This window comes from Leiobunum rupestre, chromosome 10, assembly GCF_980474605.1.
Source record: "Leiobunum rupestre chromosome 10, qqLeiRupe1.1.hap1, whole genome shotgun sequence".
NCBI lineage: Eukaryota > Metazoa > Arthropoda > Arachnida > Opiliones > Sclerosomatidae > Leiobunum > Leiobunum rupestre.
Window position 1 is genome coordinate 40,112,928 of NC_143393.1, and position 20,787 is coordinate 40,133,714.

A 20,787-nucleotide genomic window follows, 5' to 3' on the forward strand; every position below is an offset into this window, starting at 1 on the left:
AGTCTTTGGTGGCTGTGAAACAAGGTCTCATTTAAATTTTTAATACAGATATGTTAAACAGAGGCACACTTATGAGTAACTATGTCACATATGATACTATTAAACTAAAACATTTACGCTAGTAATAACAATACTGTACTAATTTACTACCATTTCACTAGTATTATTATCTATACACTCTTTTTAGAAACTTTTGCTGGGCGCCGCCATTATCGTACAGACAACCAACGAGCCAGCCCTCTACCGTATGAATTTCATCCCCCCAAATCCGGTTTTTTCCCCGCGCATTTAAGTCTATTATCACAAATTATTTTACCTTTGTATCAAAGGAATTTTTAAAATGTAATAGAATAGTTATTGCTGAATGCAGCCAATGCAGCTGATACGTTTCTGTACTTATTACAAAATACGATGCGAGGCAACTCCAAAGCCGTTTTCATTTCTCTCTCTCCTATCCCAGCTATCTGCTGCAGAAAATCTTGGTGCGCGGTGCAGTGGTGCCAGATCTTTTGGAAATTATTAATTATTTTTAATTTTATAACGCTAGTACGGTGCACCCAACAGCTTAGGAATCGTAGCACTACCAAAAGAAAAATCTATGTAGTTTAGATCTCAAAACGTAATTATTAAACTTTAATAATGGAAATTAATTCGGCGGCGAAATGAAAATGTTTCGGCGGCGGCGGCGGCGGCGTTTCGGCGTTATCTAAATAATCGGCGGCGGCGGCGTTTGATCGGCGGCGCTATCCTCTAGGCGTAGCGATCGCTTTCGGTCGCGAATACAACTAGACCACTGATTTGCGATTTGAGAAATATTTTGAGCGTAAAAGGTGTAACAATAGTCTTGCAAGTTTTAGACTAGGCAGTTAGCCACCATAGGGCACGATAGGGTATTCAAGGTCAAAATGGTCGAAAAACGTACAGATTTCGAATGCGATAGGTTTGAAGGTGGTTTCTAGGTAAAAAAGGGTCACTGAGTTCAGGGGCGTAGTAAAACACTTAAGTGGGGGAGGGGGGAGAAGATCAATTTTTGCCAACTCAAAGCCTAAAAATTGCCAACGTCATGGAATATTTTTTTTAACTATCAACTGCCTAATTAAATTCATAGTAAATGGCTTTGATTTAATCATTTCACTAAAAGAAAAATAAATCCAATGGATTACGGTAAATATTTGGTGTAAACCCAGTTTTAACGCCTATGGTGTAAAAAGCTAGGCGAAGAGTGTTTGGGGGCTCGGTTTGTAGTAAAAAAACTAGCCCTCCACCTAGGATAACTACTTTCAATTAAGTAATTTTTCTATTACTATTGTTGATACGGCCAGATACCTGCGCCTTTCTTTAGCTCGAGCTAAATCAGCACCTCGGTAATGGCGTCGAAAAAAAATTTAATTTAGCTTATCCTGGCACCATCTACTTATAGTTATGTGCGTAAAAATCCCGTACAGTCTGAAATCCTTTTCAAGCCATTCAATTTAGTCTCTCGTATGACCGTGTGTGTCTTTTATGTAGTCGAAGTAGCCGTACACGGTAGGCCAACATCTACTATCTCATATTTACCAAAACAGTTTCAACGATGGCATTTCTTTGTCTATGGAAATTAAATGAAAAACAGCGTTGGGAATTTAGTCAGTATAGAATCAAGAATGTATTTATTTATACTCAGGGAGAATGAATATGTTGAGATTATTTGTAGCGTTTCTCCAATGGACGCTTCAATAAAAGATACTCGGTTTCTACTCCCCTCTCCAAATTCTACTGGGAAGGAACTATTTCCGGTCGGTCGGTTAGAATGGCTAGCCAAAAGTCATATTTAAGCCAATTGGAGACGCGTTTTTGCCCTCATAGAATTTTGCGTCAGATAAGAAACGCGTCGGCTCACGTGTATAAGGAACATACTAATGTTAATTTTCGATAATATATTTTAAGGTAAAATATATAACGTTACTAAAACTAAGTATAAGAAGATAATATTATTATTATTATCATCCTCTTATGGTATAAATAATTAAAATTATACGGAATATTTTTATATTACCGGGCAATTTTAAGGCTTCTCATGGAGTCAGAGTTAATTCATTTCGTATAAAATTATCTAATTCCTTAGAACTAAACGTATTACTTTTGCAGTACGGTATGAAACAAGTGTTTCCTTTTAACAAGGTAACTTTTTTTGACATGTTAAGGCTTAGCAAAAAACCAATGTTATGTTCGAGAAAAGTTTCCAGCTTCTAATATTTCAACAAGCACTATATAAATAGTAACTTATGAGTCCTGGCTGTCGCAAATATTACTTCTTAGCAATTTCTGGGAAGATGTTTTATTTAAGCGCCTATTGGTACAGCAGACGAATAGTTTAATTTGCAATAAAAATGGGGCCCCCGGTATGCTCCTCCGCTTTAATAAAATGAAATAATACTGCAATCTCATTGGTTCTTAAAAATTACGTTTTTCGACGCGATTAACGCTGATGCGAGGACGCAAAAATAAGACCGCCTCCTTTTTTCCTCCCCCCCCCCCCTTAGCGTGACGGGGTTAGGGGCTCAACGTGTCCGTCGATAGTCTCGACATATTCATTCTCCCTGAGTATAAATAAATACATTCTTGATAGAATATAGTTGGAAAAGGCTAAATATATATTAGGATTTTGAGAGCAACGAAACAAAAATTTATATTACATCGTTTTAAATATATTTTAACGAATTGAAGTTTCTTTAAATAACAACGCAAATATCATATTACTTTGAAATATAGAAATTCTAAGTTTGACAATTTAAAGATTGAAATGCCTAGTTTGACAACAAAAGTGTACCATATTTAAAATAATCACTCATAAGTATGTCTCTCTATAAAATTTCCATATTATTTTTTCATTAGACCTTGTTTCAGTTTCACACAGAACATACAATAAACGTACCCCAAAATGCAAAAATCTTGCGCTATTGGAAAAGGTTACCATGGAAACGAACTCACGTAATCGCTCGGCACGAGCTAATTTACAGATTGGCGTGGAGTTCTCACTAACTTGGCGGAGTGGTTAGCACTTTCGCCTCGCAGCAAGAGGAGCCGGGTTCGATCCCAACTTGTGGCACTGGGTGAAACTCGGAACAACTCCTTCTGCGTTGAGTTTGCAAGTTCTCTCCCCACTGGTTTAAGGGGTTTTCCCCCGAGATCTTCGGTTTTCCCTTCCATAAAATCTTGTTAAGGTTAACGGTAATAGTTAGTGTAGGGAGCTGTTGGCTCGAACGCGTGGCATGCAGGGCTTGCCACCACCCTCCTACGCATTGTAACCCGGCCACCTGAATTAAGGGCTTCAAAAGTCGCTTGCTGACTTAGGCCTAAGGTTGTGACTTGGGTATTAGCCTAGCTGATTATTTAAAAAAAAAAAAGTTGATTAAAAAAAAATATTCTTGACAGCTTTTTGTACGCAAATTACTCTAAGGTTCTAGTTAAAAATAGTGCGAATAAATGTGTAAAATAGTATCTAGAATGAATTCAGGTACCCAAAATTTTCAAAGGCTAAAATTATAACAACACTCTGTGTAACGAAAGTTCGTTTACTTCCAATTTTTACACATTCGGAAGGTCTAAGGAAGACTACTGTGGTCCTGATGATTTTCAGAGATATGGGCGTGGTTTACAGCAAGACTTGACGCCCAGTCGACATTAAGCCTTGTTTCGAATAGAAGTTCACTTACCTCCATTGCTATTTTTAACTATCGAAATACGCGGTTTTAAGTGGAGCTAGAACAGAAAAGTGTTAGAATTCAAGGAAAAGACTAGAAAATTATCGCAATTATGCCGATTTCCTCCAAGTGGCGGATTTTTTAAGCTGACGAATAGAGTTGGGGAAGCAAACGATATTTTGACCGGGTTTCCATACTTTGTTTACTCTTATTTATTTCACACCAAAATTGTACGACAGCCCTGTTTTCTAGTCATGGACAATCTGTTTTGCCAAGCATCGTTGAATGCCGGATAGAAACAGTTAATTGGTGATTCGGAAACATAATTTTAGGTGTTTTTTTTTCGCTTGTTCCGGGATTTCCGCATTGGGTAAGAAGAGTAAGGCTATGACATCATTTTACTCCCATTCTGTGGTGGCGAATAGTTTGAGTCGAGTAAAAACGTTTTTAAAAAAGGCTGCCTGTGGTCTTTTTAACAGATAAATTTTGGCTAGCAGACGACAAAATCCGATTAACTCTCTTTACACCTCTTTTTCACACGGCCAACTTGGATCACGCGCTGTTCACGCTACAGCGGCCAACACATAAACTGTACTATAACGTGTAGGAGTTCAGCGCCACGCTCGGTTTTTATATTGGCTTCAATTGTAAAAACTATTCTAAAAATAATAATCCGCTAGGGGCGCTCACGTCATACACATCTTTTGCTCATAGGTTAACACAGAAACGTCAACGAATGAGATGGCCGCTGTAGCGTGAGTGATCAAAGTTGGCCGTGCTTTTCACGAGTAAAAAGAGTAGCCCTAATAGGCCTTTATTAAAAGGTAGGTAAAAATGGCGACTCTCCCATCAAAATTTGAATTTATGTGAAAGACCAATAAGATTGCTGCGAGGGTTAACATTTTTACCCACCTTTTAATAAAGGCCTATACTCCGGAACAAGCGAATGGTTTATGGGGCGGAGTAATTCTCATCCCCGGAATAGACGAATAAAACGTTTTAGGGTAAAAAGAGTACACTTTTAGTCCGAGAACAGGCGAAAAGAAACCACCTCGTATTGATACCAAACAGTGGTTTTTAGAAGCGTTAGGAAACCAATGTTTCATTGATTTCTAAGGGTAGAAGCATACTGTCAGATTCTGAGGTGAATTGCAACAAAGATAATATAGAACTTCGTACCCTAGATTCGAATTCTGAGAGCTTTCTGAATGTCGGTTTTTCTAACGAAGCGCTTACCCACTTCCGGCACGTGACATCGGAAAAATCGGCCTCCATCGGTCGCTTCCATAGTTCTATCACGGCCAACTTTGATGATGCGCTGTTATTCGAGCTGCGTCAGCAGGGATCGAAAAAATTTCTGTAAAGGTCCGGGTCCTTTTTTTATACAAAAATCCATATACTTAAAACTTTAAATGCAAGAAAAAGTACAGCTGTAAAACTTTATTACTACATATTTTTTAAAGGGTGAAAATAGCCGTCTTCCATGCAAGTCTACTAAAAAGGTCGGATAAGAATTCGGACGCACCCTTATTTTGCGTTTATTAAATGACGTCATTAATCTGGGTACCGCCCCCACAGGGAGGATAAAATTGTCAAACACGAATGCCATTTTAAAGTTAACAATTACCTAACAATACTAGCTACTATACCATTTTTATTCGAGTTTAGCTTGACAATTTCTGTTGTTCTTGGGAAATTTTGATTTGAATATTTTAAGGGAATTACGGAGAGTGGCACGGAAGAGAAGACTATCAATCATAATTTTATTCTCAAGAAACATCTTCCGGGTTCGTATTGTCCCCCTCGTACGCGTCTGGCCGCCCAAGCTGTAATTTGCATGTCCGTCTCTCTTCTTTAAGTTCTTTCTGATTTTCGGCGTAGGCACGACGCGTTCTCGTGATGAATTGCTGGCGACCGTTAAAAGTCTCCCCTCAAAGCGGCAGTCTTTCGCCACCACCGCCGCGGCCAAGGCACTCCCCGAAAGTTTCAAAATTAATGGGCCGACATACATTTTGCCGCTCTATTTGATAAAGGAGGAGAGGATTACGAATTATCCGGAAAAATGTAACAGTGATTTTCCCGAAATCCTTTCTTTAAGGAATGTAAACCTTTCTTATATTTCACATAACCGTGTCAGTTTCCTATCTTCGGTATGTTAATTTTTTATCAAGAGCTATTTCGTATAATGAACGCGCATTTATGTCGGCATGTGATCCGCTTCTTACGGGGGGGGGGGGGGATAATATTTGAATTTAGCCAATCATACTTGGCGGATGTATTGTTTGAGCGCCCCTAGCGGAATATTATTTTGAGAATGGTTTTTGCATTAAATCCAATATAAAAACGAGCGTGGCGCTGAACTCCTACAGGTTATAGAACAGTTTATAGGGGGAAAATCCTTGCTCACGGGATTTCGACGAATGGGTTTGTCCGCTGTGGCTCGGGAGATCAAAGTTGGCCGTCGTTTGGCCGTGGAGACTTGGACGATCCTAGCTAAAATTCATTATTTCAATTAAGTAACATCATAAGTAACATAACAACGATACGTATGGCCCCTTTTTCGCCACCCACCGACATTCTCGCCAAGCTCCGACTTGGACTCGCACTTGAACTAACGACGTAAGTAGTATATTATCGTCCTTGTTAGTAGTATATTTCGCCTTAGGCATATTTAGACACTAGGGGGTTCTGTGCAGAAAACTAAAACTAGATTGCGCAATAGCTCTGAAAATCAGTACGGTGATAATTTTTCTACATTGGCATACAATTTTGCTATTATGTTACTTATGCTAACATTTATTGAACAGAATTATAGACTTCGCCTAGACGTGAGTTATAGCTTTGCTGGTAAAGCTTTCATTGTATTTTTTTATATTTATTTATACGATAATTAGACGTTTAGTACGATATGCTATGCTTTAAAGTACGATCCTAAGAAAAGATTTAGTTGTTACCCAGCTGTTGCGGTCTATAGCAATATAAGCTTAAAATATTTAGCTCTACATCCAACGTTTTAACACACCTCATTTTTATTGGGGTGGAAATGTTTCGCGATTATCACGGTAGGAGCGCTGGAAGGCGAATCTATTTAATGAATGGGTTTTTTTTCTTATTATCCGGGTCCATTAGTATATTTGTCTAAGGTTGAAGCTGCTTCTCTTTGAATGTGGGGAATTTTTGAAAAGTGTAACTTCCAAGTAAAGCACTACGGAATCGGAACGTAACATTTACTATCATCATAAGTAACATAGTAACATAAGTATGCAGAAAAACAATTCAAAGAGACCTTGTTTCAAAAATATATTCGTAAATTCAATAGTCAATTGCTTTGACAGTCCTTAGCCACTTAATGATTTATATGGCCACTGGGACTTTAGATAAAACTATCTTAACCTTGGATTTCAACGGAATCCCGAGTTTAAAAAAATGTCTGCTGTATAGCGACCGCCATGCAATAATTGGTGAAGAAATTCAATATATATTGTAATGGTCACACTTATTGTACCCCACACTTGATTTTACTGAACCATCCAAATCAAAAGTGACATAATTACCAAAAGTGTGTCAATCGGACCTATTTCAGAATGAATGTTACGAGCGAAATACAAGTTGGGAGGGGAGAAGGGAAACTATGCCTTGGGGAGGGAAGGAAGTTAAAACCAACAAATAACGCCTCGTAGTGAGTAACGGAGGAACTAAGTAGGAATGGTCAAAGTTAGTGTATTTTTTGTCGTACTGTGGAGATGATATCGCCATCTACCTACGATATAATACCATAGACTAAAAAAGATTCAGAAAGGCAACAATAAATAGTCTTTTATGTGGTCGATCTCGAGTCGAGCATTCATTAAACCTTTAGCATATGAGAGTACCGGGATTGTCACACTTTTGGTAATTATGTCACTTTTGTCCAAATTGAAACTCCGCAGGATAATTCGGATCTTTGAATCTGGCAGCACTGTTCTTCAGGTCCCTGAATAACATATTTGTTATCCAGGCCACCTATTTTGCGTGATTGTCAGTGTGTTTTGGTTATTGCATCCGCCTAATATTTACGATTCAAACGCGGCGCCTCTATTTGTATTATTGCGAAGAAAAACAATTGTAACATTTCGTAGGAGACCCTTAACGTAATTAACGTTTTACGTAATTAATACAATGTTTCCAATAGATTCCATTCCCAAGATCAAAATCAATCTGTTCAAAGTAGTTATTTTTTACTGTAAGATTTGAGCATGGATTAAACACTAAAGGATGTTCCACGGGCTAGCTTCCTAAGGCAAAGTTCTCGTTAGCTATAGGTGTTATTTTTTGTATTTCTTCTATCCAGGGGCACCGGATATGAGTTTGTAGCGCCATCTGTAATTTTTTGGAACTTTTATACCGTGATTCTTAGAATTCGTCTGCTATTTTTTCGATACCATTATTTATTTAAAAGCACTGGGGTTTGTTTGCCCCTGGATAGAGCGGAGAGAAAAATAAATTTTCGGTTTTTCGGACTCGCGCCGCTAGGTGGCGATGTGACAGGGCATTTGTGTGTTTTTTCGCCTGTGGAAGATCCTTTAGTGTTTAATCCATGATTTGAGTGTATTTCCGAAATAAGTATTTTGAAAATCGATATCACCATTTTGAAGGTCAAGATCGACATTTTGAAGGTCGAGATAGAAATTTACTAAACATCGCTCGTTTGGGTACACCTGGGCTAAGAATACATCAAATGCATCGGATAACGAACTTGACGTCAATTTTCTATAAAAAAAAAAGATTTTTTAAGAAACATTTACCTTTGCGGGCTTCCACTGATTTCTCAAATTGTTTTTTGGGAAGAAAAAATAGCGTGTTTCTAAAACTATTACATTGGAAATGATTTATTAATTACCACATATTCCTTGCAGTATAATTTTAACATTTTCCATGTTTAAGAAAAGTAATTAATATTACGGTGTACCATATTTAATATAATCACTCATAAGTATGCCTCTGTATAAAATTTCCATATATTTTTTTCATTAGACCTTGTTTCACACACAACATACAATAAACGTACCCAAAAATGCAAAATCTTGCGCTATTGGAAAAGGTTACCATGGAAACGAACTCACGTAATCGCGAGGCACGAGCTAATTTACAGATTGGCGTGGAGTTCTCACTAACTTCCTTTTCCCATCTATAAAGTTTATAACGGAGTTGGAAGTGACGTAATTGACGTCATATCCCGTGAGCAAAGTTTCATTGTAGAAAATGCGTTTATGGCATACTTATGAGTGATTATGTTACGTATGGGTGTACACATCCGTGGTTTTAGCGTTAAATTCGAACACAATGGAATCTGTGTTATTTATTTTAAACTTCTGATGAAATCTAATGCTATGTATATATATTAAAGAGAGGATGGTTAGCTATTTTCGGTTGGTGCCCCTGTGACCCCTGACTACACCTATGAAACGTTTAACTGCTTTACAATTAGTGTATGTTATTCCTAGAATTATAAAAGTCCATAATGAAAAAGGGACCAAAAAAGCTGAACTCTAAACAAAGTTAAAGAAATTACATTTTCTACCTTTTCACGTGTTTTATCATTCTTGACATTGCATTCCATAGGTGGTTCCTATTAGCTATGTTATTCCTGCCAACTTGACATTAAAATAATGATATTTTTTACGTCACGATAGATGGATCTGCGAAGTTCTGTTTAATTGGTCTCTTTTTGGCCTACAAACGCCTGTAGAAGTGTTCCACCCGCGGCACTTGGGTGTTCAGGGTGAAGTAGCTTACCAGGAGTTTTCAAAAACATTAATAGCCTTTAGGATCATTCATATCCGATTATAGAGTTGGTGCTACCGCGACTGGACATATAACTGGTTTGTCTATGGTTGATAATTTTATAAGCATAGATCTGGCAATATTTTTCAACAGGGGGGCAAGACAGTCAGGAGTTTATTTAAGCGCCTATTAAGCTTTTCAGTTTCCATACAGCCACGTAGCAGCCAACGCTGGATTTTTACGATTTGCTATTATCAAACACAAAACGTCTGCTTAGCTTCTCCCTTTAACCGCTACGTGGCTCTATGCAAACTGAAAATTGCGCGGTTTCATTTGTATTTATTTTTCGTATATCATAATAACAATCTTTCGTCTGCTATGACGGTATTTTGCAGAATTGTTTTCGCCTGTTCTGGTAATACAGAGCAGTGGCGTAGGAACGTTTTAGAAGTTGGGGGGCAAAGCAGTTTAAACCCGACGGTCTGAGGCAATAAGAATAAAAATGGAACCCAAAAACAGACCACATTTAGTAATTGTTTCATTTTAAAATTTTATAGATGAATTTAAATTAATAATTAACAGAAAAATGGAAGAGATTTTAGTAAGTTTCAAGTTTATTTTGATACAAAACCAATATTTCTTAAGAAAATTAATTACCGTAGTTTAATATTTGTTCTATTAAGCCGTTTCTTCATTTATTCTATAAATTTTAATTTTTAACCCAGCCTAAAATTGGGGGGCAATTACATTAGTTTCCCTCGCAAATAATTTGGGAGGGGCACTGCCCCCCTCCTTTCCTACACCGGTGTTACAGAGTAGGATTAAGAATTTAAGCTTTTGACGTCACCACTAGTTTTTTTTATAAAGTAACGTGGCCTTCTTGGTTTAATGTGGCTCTTACGTCACAGCCTCTTACTTTCACAAGGCGACGAGCGCGTGCTGCAGTCGCCAGAGGAATATAGCGCGCGTGCAAATCGCTCGTGCGAAGAATAAACTAATAAAGCTGGGTCTAGTGACGTAAGAGCAATGTTTTAACAAGTTGGGCAAGACTAGAGCATAGCGCCGATTTGATTTTTTTTTCGGTGGTGGCGTGAAGGGGCAAAAGTTTCTCCTTCCTTTTGAATATTTGGAGGGAAAATCCAAAAGGTTTTTGAAGGAATTTTGAAGGAAAAAAATTAAGTTATGTAGAAAATCTTAAAAAAAAATCGGCGGTGGGATCAAAATTAAACGGCGGCGGTGTTGGTGGGCCGCCTAAAAGTAAATTATTCGGCGGTGGTGGTTCGGCACCAGATAAAATAACGGCGACGGCGGCGTTGGATCGGCGGCGCTAGGCTCTATGCAAGACCATTTCTTATTTTATAAATTCGACTATTATTAGAGGGGTAAAAAGATTTCGAAAAATTAATAACTTGATCGCGTGTTATGTTACTAAACGTTTACGCTTTTTATTGCAAATTAAACTATTCGTCTGCTGTACCAATAGAGCAGCTCTAAACTCGACTTTTAAGCAGACGACTATGACTTTACAAACAAAAAATAGCGTTTTCTCACTTTTAAGGTAGACTTAACATCATGGAACACAGCCAGCAAATAATTCATTTTAGGATATAAAGAGTGCACTTTTATCCAGAGAACAGGTGAAAAGAATCCAGAAATAGGCTTAATCCAGCGTTGTCAGTTCCTGAAACTCAAATTATAGTACCAGAGCCAAAAAAATTAAACTGACGATAAATTTTAATTTTATGTGAAATACTGTCGTTAAACTAAACTGACGATAAATTTTAATTTTATGTAAAATACTGTCGTTAAACTTGTGATCATCAAAATTTTTAATAACACTTAAAGTTAGACCGATTGATAACTTATATTTAAAAGTCGCAGTTTTAACTGGTTTCCAGTCAATTTAAAAAAATATCGTACATTATCGTACGCGAAAGGTGAATTATCGAAAAATGCGTACCTTATAGTACGCCATGGAAAATATCGTACGTACCAAAAATTAGCTCGAAATTATCGACGTGTACGATAATTATCGTACGTCTGGCAATGCAGGCGGAATCGCTAGTATATTTTTTCCCCAAAATAGGATCACTATTTTAAAAGTCCAAACTCCGAAAATATCTTCAAACTAACGGTCGATCAAATTCCCACTTTTCTTTAAGAGAAAAAAGCTTAAAAATTACTTATTTTGAGAGGTATTTTCGTGCAAACCTTCTTTGAAAGCACGCCCAAATAGCCCGTATAATTAGCGGTGTAACCTTGGAATCCTGCTTCATTGGGACTTTCCACGCGCTCGATGAGTGTCAGGGTTCTATATCTTTTTCACCCAAAGATATTAATAGGTATTTTCCGTAAAACCTCGGTAGGAATTTCGAGTTTGTCAGATCTACGTTTGCGCATAAGTAATATAATAAATATAAGTGTAACACATCGGTAAATACTTTCCTCTTTTTCTTCTCATCAAAAAATATTTAAAAAGCGCCATCCAGTAGCGACGTCGTGAACTATATTCTTGGAAATGTTATTTGAAACCGAGGACTTAATGAAATTTACTACTAAAGCTAATTATGCCAAAAATTAATAATAACTATAATCTTTATTCAACTTTGGACGTGTAGTCGTAAAGAAAAATACATTATGTCGCACCCTAGTGGAAACCAAGCTTTAGGCCTAACCGAAATGTTTTGCGTCAGGTCGAAAAAGTTATGTTAGGCCTAACCGAGATTTTTTGCGTCAGGTCGAAAAAGTTATGTTAGGCCCAACCGATTTTTTTGCGTCAATACTCGTTTTCATGCCGTTTTAGCATTAAAAAATCAGCAATAAGGAATAAATTGCGTTTATATAGTGAATGTCGAACCTAATTGAATTCCTTTGGCTGTAGTTGGTTTCTTTGGCTAGCTAAGCGAATCTAGCATTGGTAACAAACCAACCGGAAATATTTAATTTAGAGTTCCCCTTTTCGAAACGTAGGGACGAAGTAAAATGAGAGGGTCTTTTATTCAAGTGGAAAGAAATTGTGCATTTTGATAGTAAATGTCGTGTTCTGTGAATCGCGGGTTTCATCGCGAAACTATATCAGGGGCTAAACCATATTGCAACCATATATGTGGATGTTTGAACCTATTTCTTATGTAATACCATGAATTTATTTAATATTCAACTCTATCATTAGCCACGGTATACTCAATTTTTCATGAACCAGGGAGGCTCAAAAAAGCATTATCTGCCAATCTAGTTGTCTGAATAAATATCAGATTTTTTATCAAAATCCTACTCATTTAACGTTTATAGTTTTATACAAACCATTATAAATAGTTAATTAACTATATCTCATTGATTTTGTAAATAGTTCAGTTAAGGACTTACTATATTTTAAAATATACTATATCCACCAAGAATGTATTTATTTATACTCAGGGAGGATGAATATGTTGAGATTATTTGTAGCGTTTCTCCAATTCCACCCGTTGGGGCTCCCGGTATGCTCCTCCGCTTTAATAAAATCAAATAATACTGCAATCTCATTGGTTCTTAAAAATTACGTTTTTCGACGCGATTAACGCTGCAGCGAGGACGCAAAAAATAAGACCGCCTCCTTTTCCCCTCCCCCCCCCTTAGCGTGAGGGGGTTAGGGCCTCAACGTGTCCGTCGATGGTCTCGACATATTCATTCTCCCTGAGTATAAATAAATACATTCTTGCTATAACCATTTTTTATAAACCAAATAATAATTACGTTAGCTAGTCCAACTGAAATAACGTTGTGCGTTCTTGGTGGAAGTTCTAGGCCGGTAAAGCTAGAAATTTATAGAAAGGTCTATTATCGAATTTAGCGGTGCGCGTCAGGATAGGCCATCCAATGAGAGGGATTGATGATAGGCTTACTATTATCATTCGTAATATCATTCCTTCAAAAGTATGCCTCGACTGTACAACCAAAGATAATAAGAACTCCGTACCTATAGATTCGAATTCAGAGAGCTTTCCGATTGACGGTTTTGTAACGAGGCGATTACCCACTTCCGGCACGTGACCTCCGAAAAATCGGCCTCCATCGGTTGCTCTAGGGCGCTATCTATAGTTGGTTACCATGATAGCTAATATATGGAGCTAATTTATTCGGAGTTCCAGAAGGGTAAACGCTATTGGCTACGCGCAAAGCAGGGATTTTGAATCTAGGGTACTATGTCTATATTATCTTTGGTACAGCATTTCCACGGAACTGTAAATGGAAAATTATAATATTCCGTGCGATATTTAAAGGGCTACAATGGACCAATATATAATTATCGTACAAAACGATATATATCGTACGGACTGACAACGCTGCTTAGAACGTCAAAGCCAAAAACACGAGAGGAATTAGGGAAATTTTTAAGAGTAGTCACCGATTAGATGGCGCCACTTACAAGGAGACGACCCGAGGTGTTACACACCGATTTTGTTCAAACTCGGGGGATTGGTAGACCTTCATGTAACTTGAAAAATCCTAAAGGGAATTTATTCAATGGGCAACGGTTTTGCCATGGCAACGAAAAATGTTTTTGACAACATAAAATGGAAATTTTTCTTATGTAAGCCATATCGATTCATTTTCACCCATTTGGTTCAAATTGATCAAAATGTGATCAATTTTGATTTTTTTCGTCAATTTTTATAAATTTTTTATAATTTTGGTATTTTAAATGTTTTTCAATTTTTTTAACATTTTCCTAGGGAAAATCCCATGTTATTTTCAATGGGAAAATTTCCATTTTGTGTTGTCAAAAACATTTTTCGTTGCCATGGCAAAACCGTTGCCCATTGAATAAAATCCCGTTAGGGTTTTTCAAGTTACATGAAGGTCTACCAATCGCCCGAGTTTGAACCAAAATTACCAAATCGGTGTGTAACACCTCGGGTCGTCTCCTTGTTAGTACTAGGGGAGTTTAAGCTATATCCACCAATGGGAAAGCGGATAAAACGCTATTGCCCTTTACCTTTCGTTTCTATTGGGCAAAGGAATAGCGTGACCTTTAACCCGCTTTCCAATTGGTGGAAATAGCTAAAGCCCGTTAGTACTTAGGGGCGCCATCTAATCAGTGGCTGCTCTAAAAAAAATTCTCATTCTGCGAGTTTAAAAATCAGCTTCAATAACTTCCGTTTTGCATCAATAAAGTTGACGATGAGGTTTTCGTCACTGAGGTTGAAGTAACGTAATTTACGTCATATATCCCGTGAACAAGGTTTCATTAAAAACACCCTATAAGTGATAATATTGCATATCCTATTATAGCACGTGGAGTAATACACTCTGTTAATATTCAACTGGCAATCAACGAGTAATTTTCTTCGTCTGTTCCTTTTTGTGGACATGGTTGGACATAAGGCACTAGTCACTGCATTTTTTAAAAGCAGGATTGGACATAAGGATATTTTTTTAGTAGTCAGCCTGACTAGACTGAGCCTCCTATCTTAATTTATTTTAGTAGTCACTAACTAGGGGGTGGGGGTAAAAACAAGAAGGACAGCCAACATTTTGCTTTACCCGTCAGAATTAAAATAGGAGTTCATTATCATTTGAGTTACATGACTTTGGCCGATCACAATTTTTTTTTAAATAAAATGGGATTTATGAATGATGAATTTATGATACGCCATATTCGCCATTATTTATTAATACTTAGGTAAATTTTTCACTTGTGAAATTGACTAGTGAGCCCCCAGATTTCGATTCATTTTAGTAGTCGGAGCATTTGTTTTAGTAGTCAAATGCCGTTTCTAGTGCCTTATGTCCAACCCTGCTTAAATGGAGTATGGATTTCGGCCACCAGTTTAACAGAAGCTAGTAGTTTTTGGCGCTAGTTACGTTAAATTAGCAGGCAATTTTCCAATTTATTTCCTACTCCCTTTAACACTTTGAAATAGACGCGAACGAACGTGTAATTTGAACGCTTTGCGATTCCATTTTCTCGCCGGTAAAGACGCAATTTGGATTTTTATATTAGACAACGTTGAGGAGAAAATGCGTTTTCGTCTGAGGCCGCTCGCTATCTCTATTCCTGGAAACGAGCGACCGAAGAAGACAGCAGCAACTGGTTGCTGTTAGCAACGCCATAACCCCCTTCTCCCCTCCCCGCCCCAGCACTATCCTGACCGGTGTGTGTGTGTGTGTGTAACTTTCCAAAGAGAAAAGAGACGTGCTTGGAGTTCAGGTCGGTCCGACGCTCTTTTACGATTCTTCGGAGTGCGTGATCCGGTGAGAGAGAGCGGCAAACCCGCGTCTATTGATCGGCTCGCGAACAGGTTCTTCGGCCAACGCCGGAGCCACCGCCGTCGTCGAACGGTAAGCCTCGGCTCTTCCCGCTTTTTTCCCTTCTCGCAAATTCGTGCCTTTTATTTTGACCATCGCGTTCTCTACTTCACCCTACTCTCGCGGATGATGATGATGAATACATCTTCCGGTGTTTTTTGTTGGTTTCTTTTGGGGATTCAAAGGAGAATGGCCCTATTTCGCCTCCGAAGAGACCAGCTGGGTTTGCCCCCCTATTCAAATTGTTGTTGTTTTGGGGTGTTGTCGTGTTTTGTTCGTAGGTACGATAGGCGGGTTACGTTCGCGCTACGCGCGTAAGGAAAACGTGTATTAGTGTAGACGTAGCTTTCACCTTTAGTAGACTGTTTGCCCCGCACTTTCTTCGACACGTTTTTGCATGCGTTCTCGTTCGAAGTTAACAAATTTGCGAATCTGCTGTGTGGAATTTTATACAATGGTTCTAGTTTTTTTTTCGGGTTGCATTGTCAGCTCTGCCACTAAAAGAATTTCAGACATTTAATTAATTTTTAATTTTTTTAATTATTAATCGGTAAAAAAATGTTTATTTTATTATGCTTATAATATTTTTATAGATTATAATATTTTTATAGATTATAATATTTTTATAGATTATAATATTTTTATAGATTATAATTTTTTTATAGATTATAATATTTTTATAGATTATAATATTTTTATAGATTATAATATTTTTATAGACTATAATATTTTTATAGATTATAATATTTTTATAGATTATAATATTTTTATAGATTATAATATTTTTATAGTTTATAATATTTTTATAGATTATAATATTTTTATAGATTATAATATTTTTATAGTTTATAATATTTTTATAGATTATAATATTTTTATAGTTTATAATATTTTTATAGATTATAATATTTTTATAGATTATAATATTTTTATAGTTTATAATATTTTTATAGATTATAATATTTTTATAGATTATAATATTTTTATAGATTATAATATTTTTATAGATTATAATATTTTTATAGATTATAATATTTGTATAGATTTAAATATTTTTATAGATTAAAATATTTGTATAGATTTAAATATTTTTATTTAATATTAATACATTTAATACGGTTATTTTTAAAACTTAATATTTAATATTTTACATTATAATATTAATCAATATTTTTATTTATTTTTTTAATTAGATTTAAATATTTTTATTTAACATTAATACTGTTATTCATTACAAATATTTTATTTCATTACCATTTAACCATGGCGAATACTAATATTGTAATTATTAATAAAAAGATCTGCTACTTCATGGTTTAAACTGTTTTTATTTTAAGTTTTTTGGGAGCTTTCGGAATAATTTTATTAATATAATTAATTAATTTATTTAACATTAAAATATTTTTCAACGAGGAAGATTTTGATGGGACTACGCTTAAGATGGCGCTACACAACACTAGGGGGCTTTCAGGTTTCCACTTTATAACAGCGCGCGACACAGGCTCGGTGGCAGTTGTTAATTGGAACGTGTTCCACCGAGTGTGCGCCGCGAGCCGTTACAAAATAATAACCTGAAAGCTCCCAAGTTTTGTGTAGCGCCATCTTGAGCGTTGTCTGAGTAAAAATCTTCTTCATTATTTTATTTAATATTAATTCTGTTATTTTAATAATAATAATAATAATAATAATATAATAAAATAATATTAATTATTTTACATTACAATATTTTTTTGCTTAAAAAATTTAACGTTCATATTTTTTATTTTGAACTAAAATGTTTTATTTTAAAATATTACAATTATTCTACTTTATTTTTTTTAATTTTACTTTATTTTATTTTACTTTACTTTATTTTATTTTAAGACTAAGAAAACAGCGCAAAATATGTAAATTACAAAAAGATGTAAAATAAAATAAAGAAAGAAAATATTTGAATATAATTTTATTATAACAGAGAAAAACCAGCATTTCCACTTCACTGTCCCAAAATAAGAAACCTTTAGAATAAACAGAGGGAGGTGGCACCCTTGACTTTTAAGCCTGAAGCTGTCACTCCGGCTGCTCAGGCAGGTAGATGTACGATAAATATTTCTTAAATATAAAAAACGTAGGAGGAAAAATGTGGAAGGAAACCTGTAATAAGGGATGTAGACAGTAGGCTTTTAATGGGGGGAAGGAAATCGTCGTCGTCAAGGGAACACCCCCCCTCGCTCTTTGACAAGATGAAAAATAAAGTTGCTTTCCCAACGTTGAAGGTTTATTTTTGGCGTACAAGGTATTTGAGATTTCGCTCGGCTCGGAAGAAATGGAATTCCAGTGCTGGCAAACCCCGAAATATTGCACCAACCCGAAGAAATGATGTTTTCCGCGTGTTTACTCGCTTGGAAAAAAATCTTATTTGCCATATTGGATTTAATGAAATGTCACATATTTGTTCCGTCACATTTCTGGGATTTCCATTATCGCGCGAAATTGCGCGTTTTTCTTTACGCACTTAAAATCTTTGCACGTACCAAAGTTGAGAATTTTTACGCCACAACGCGAAACGTTCCTTTTTTTGCGCACTAGTGGAAACTAAAGCCCAGTTCACACTATACAATTAATTGGGCCACTTAATTGAAACCAACTAATTGTAAGCAAGAAAATTGAATAGTGTGAACAGAAAAATTGTAACCATTGTTCCAACTTTTTCTGTTCACACTGTACAATTTTCTTGCTTACAATTAGTTGGTTTCAATTAGGTGGCCCAATTAATTGTATAGTGTGAACTGGGCTTAAAATGTGTTTAGCACCAAGATTCATGATTCCCGAGAAAGAAACCACGCCCATACGCCTTTCTAATATTAATAAGCTAAAACAAACAGGCCTAAGTCAACTAGTGACTTGGGAAGCCAATTTCCGGTGGCCGTGGGTTACAATGCGTAGGAGGGTGGTGGCCAGCCCTTCAAGCCAGGTGAGCCAACAGCTCCCTACACTTACTATTACCAAAAGTGACATAATTGCCAAAAGTGTGACAATCCCTGTACTTTCGTATGCTAAAGGTTTAATGAATGCTCGACTTGAGATCGACTATTTATTGTCTCCTTTCTGGATCTTTTTTTAGTCTATGGTATTATATCGTATTTAGATTCAAATTCAAATTCAAATTCAAATTATTTATTTATTTACTCGAAAGTCATATTAAGATATTTGAGGGCCAAGTCTTCTTGCGACTTATAGCCCTCAATTACAGAGAGAAAACTCAGTTTAAGCGTAAAAATAAAAAAATATTACAATAAAAAAAATTATGAACAAGTGTAAAGATTATGAAATAATTAAAATAACATTTTTTTAGCAGAAAAATAAAATGTTAACAAAAGTCGTTATTTAAATATTATAACTAATAAAGACAAATACAGTTAAGCTTATTTGGCTGAACTATTTTGGAGTATTGCATTTTTTATGTGTTTTTTAACTGCCGTATACGTATGAAGGTTATTTAGACTATCAGACATTATATTATAGCTTTTTACCCCGAAGTAAAACAATGAGCTGATCTTTTTAGAAGTGTGACGAAAAATCAAAAAATACACTCACTTTGACCAGTGCTACTTAGTTCCTCCGTTCCTCACTACGAGGCGTTATTTGTTGGTTTTAACTTCCTTCCCTCCCCAAGGCATACTTTCCCTTCTCCCCTCCCAACTTGTATTTCGCTCGTAACATTCATTAAGAAATAGGTCCGATTGACACACCTTTGGTAATAATGTCACTTTTGCTATTACCGTTAACCTCAGCAAGTTTTTATGGAAAGGTGAAACCGAAGAGCTAGGGGGAAAACCCTCTCCAACCAGCGGGGAGAGAACTTACAAAGTCAGCGCAGATTCCAACCCAGTGCCACAAGTTGGGATGGAACCCGGCTCCTCTTGTTGGTGGAAACCAAACTTTAGCCATTGTCCACAATTCTAGATTTTATATATTCTCAAATAAGATTTTTTTTGGACCAGAGTAGTTGATTTCGCTATGTTTTTACACGAACTAAGGATTTTATATTTATATTTCAATTCAAAAGTCTAGATCCCGAAGTTAGAACACTTTCAAAAAATGTCAATTTGGTGTAATTTAATATTTGCATTTCGAAGGTTGTATACCATTGAACCGAATCCCGTTTGACCGAATCCCATTGAACCGAAAAGTATTTTCGTTTATAGCCCAACATGGCGGGATTCAGTTGAATGGGAAATTTAAATTTGGTTCGTTTTCACTTGGGGTAGGTTAGTTCAGGTTGGGTTAGGTTAGGTTAGGTTAGGTTAGTTCAGGTTGGGTTAGGTTAGGTTAGGTTAGGTTAGGTTAGGTTGGGTTGGGTTAGGTTAGGTTAGGTTAGGTTAGGTTGGGTTAGGTTAAATATGGTAGGCAACTATTTCACGTAGGGTCTTATCAAGGTTATTTTCCAAAATTAAACCCGGAAAATATCAAATTTCAAGGGAAAAAGGTCTAAAAATACACGTCGGTACGAAATAATAAATATTTAAGACATAGTTTAGTCCAAATTAGATATACTATCGTCACGTAACCTACGATATATAAATATGTAACACTAACGGTATATTGAATTCGGTTGAATGGTACATTCGGACGAATGGGATTTCGGTCCAATGGTCTACAATCCATTTCGAATAGTCATTTGCTTATATGATATTAAATAAAACCACATAAATTTTAGTTTAAAATAAATCTACAAACCGTAAATTCTTTAAAACTTGTTCAATGAATACGTTTTTGTGGCCAACACATTGGGTAAATTCACACGGATCAACTTGTTATAAATTCTTAATTACATTTCAATTTTAAAATACCCCACGCTTAAAATTGTGTTTTGCTCAATATAAAGCGTGTGGTATTTTGGGATCAATTTTATAAGGTTTTGAAAAAAAATTGGCTCGTGGGAATAATCTCGTACTCTTCCTTTGGGAAGGGAAGTAGGGAACTCCACTTTCCCCAAAATAATTTTGGTCATTTGACAAAATGAAGATTTTGACAATCTTTTTTCGAGGACAATTTTTTATCAAAGGAA

General features: G+C 36.1%; 1 protein-coding gene across 3 annotated transcripts in view; it reads left to right on the forward strand.

Annotated features, from left to right (window-relative positions):
- LOC149925676 (uncharacterized) overlaps window positions 1–20,787 on the forward strand; it is a 135,397-nt gene that overhangs the window by 88,010 nt on the left and 26,600 nt on the right. For 2 of the 3 annotated variants that reach the window (XM_090159677.1, XM_090159679.1), the window contains exon 1: window positions 15,508–15,770. The exons of the other annotated variant lie outside the window; for it this stretch is intronic. The gene's annotated coding sequence lies outside the window, so the exon portion shown is untranslated. Of the gene's footprint in view, window positions 1–15,507; window positions 15,771–20,787 lie in introns of those variants that run through there. 3 annotated transcript variants of the gene reach the window in all.